Genomic DNA, 2198 nt, shown 5'->3' with positions numbered 1-2198 from the left:
GCTTTGAGTTTTCCTCCCAGGAGAGAGGATGGGCACTGCTGAGTCGTCCTGTGGCAGTCTTTCTTGTGTCTAACCCCCTCAAATCGTGAACACCTTGAGAGGAGGGATCTGTCTCACATGCCTTGCGTGTCCTCTGCCTGGCACAGTGCCTGGCATGGGGTAGGAGCTCAATACCTGTTTACTAAATGAATGTTGGTGTGCATCAGCAACATGGCAGATCTATCTTAGCAGAATGGCATTTAACTATGGATGGTTTCCCTTGGCATAAAGTCCATTGGTTTTTAGGGAATTAAAACTGAGTTTTAGTCTCAAACAAACCTCCACCTGAAAAAAAAAAGCACCTGCCCAAATGTAAAGGTTACAGAAAACCATCAACAATTATTCATCCCAGGATCTTTTATCTCATTGTTAAATGGAAGTTATATTGATGGCAAGTGGAAGCTTGAGGCAAAGATCAGGGATATATTTTTTATTCTAATCCTTGTTGAGCCTGGGTGTGTGTTATGAACCTCACTGTGTAGCCACACAGCAATGATAAACAAAGGGATTTTTGTGACACGCACAACCTTGAATGAATCCTGATTACATGCTGCTGATAGACCTTTAAAGACAATATATAAAGTTATCATTATAATGAAGTTTTTCCTTCCCTCAAATGTCTGTTACTATGCATTAATCTTTCCCAAAGGGGTTTCTCCACGTGCAAGTGTGTTTGCAAAACCACTTGTCAAGAGAAGTTATGTGAAAATTCAACCACTAGATGGAGCGGCTTCTATAAGCCCTCAGGAATCAATTTCTTACTCTATTCAGTGGACATAGTTCTTGCTTTGGTTGAGCAACTTCTCCTCCTGCTACAACATTTTATGTACTTTACAACCAAATTAATTAAAACATAAATAAGAAAATATGTTATGGAGGGTTAAAATGGATTATTATTACTGCCTACAAAAACTAAGTTTCTAATTGCTTTTCTGGGGCAAAGGGGCATTGAGAAAATTTAATATATTGATAAAATAAATTGTGAATATTTGGAAGTCTGCCTCAAGAAAGTAATTAAAGATGAGTAAAGGAAAGTAGCTCTACTGGAAACAAATAATATGTTTATGCCAAGAGATGCTAAAAGTAAGATGGGAATATCTCAGGAGCCCAAAATCAATTCTAATAACAAACTCAACTCATTTCTATTTTATGAAACATTTGGCTTTCCGAGTTTCAAATACGAAATCACCAACACAGGCCATAATTCTGTGATGAAAAAGAACGAAAAATTATTTATCACTACAGGGGCTACAATGGAATATTTCACAAGAGAAGTGAATATTTGTTCAAATACTCATACAAATCAAGGATATGGTAGCTTTCTAAATAATTCCATTTCCTTCCTATCATTTTCTTACTGGAATAATTTTAAATAAGTTTTTATTGTCTAAATCCAGGATTCCCTTCAAACACGATTTTATAAATTAGGTACTTATGTGCCATCTCCTTTAGTTGAAATGTTAAAAAAAAATTCAGTGTGTACTAACATGCAAGATACAAACATAAAAATATGCTTTCAAGATGCAAATAATTATATACAAACAGAACTGGAAGAACTAGGTTTCATTAAAAGTGAAAAATGTGCTTTGGAAATGTAGTTTCAGTTAAGACGTAAGTGTGTAAATTGGTTTCAAGTATAGGATTTTGATGTCACTGAAACTATGAGGTGGTTCTGTATGTACTTGTTCAAGGTCAACTAGGATTTTTGTGGTGCAATTTTGTGATTATGAACAGAGCTGAGGAACTGCGAGTATTCAGGAAAAAGTGACGTGAAGATAAAGAATTAGGAAATAAGATGGGTGAGAACGGGCTGGACATCTAGGGTACATACATCTCAAAGAATTTTCTGAGACGTCACACAGTGGTCTGTGAGCGCATGCGGAGGGATTTTCTAGGCCAGTGGTTCCCAAGGGGTGATCTCCCAACCAGTAGTATCTGCATTACCTGGGAACTTTACGAAAACTGCAAATTCTCAGGTTCACCTCAGATCTACGGAGTCAGAAACTTTGGGGTTTGGGGCCCAGGTGTGTTGTCACAAGGCCCTCCAGGAGATTCTAACACACTCTAAAGTTTATGGAGACCTATAAGAAAGACTAAATGGGTGGGTGGGGGGATAAAACCTAACCTTTAGGAATTGAGGATAGGAAGAAAACACATAT

This window comes from Eumetopias jubatus, unplaced genomic scaffold (assembly GCF_037043125.1).
Source record: "Eumetopias jubatus isolate StellerSeaLion01/CBP00866 unplaced genomic scaffold, mEumJub1_p1.0 scaffold_6, whole genome shotgun sequence".
NCBI classification, from domain to species: domain Eukaryota; kingdom Metazoa; phylum Chordata; class Mammalia; order Carnivora; family Otariidae; genus Eumetopias; species Eumetopias jubatus.
This window is presented reverse-complemented; position numbering follows the sequence as displayed.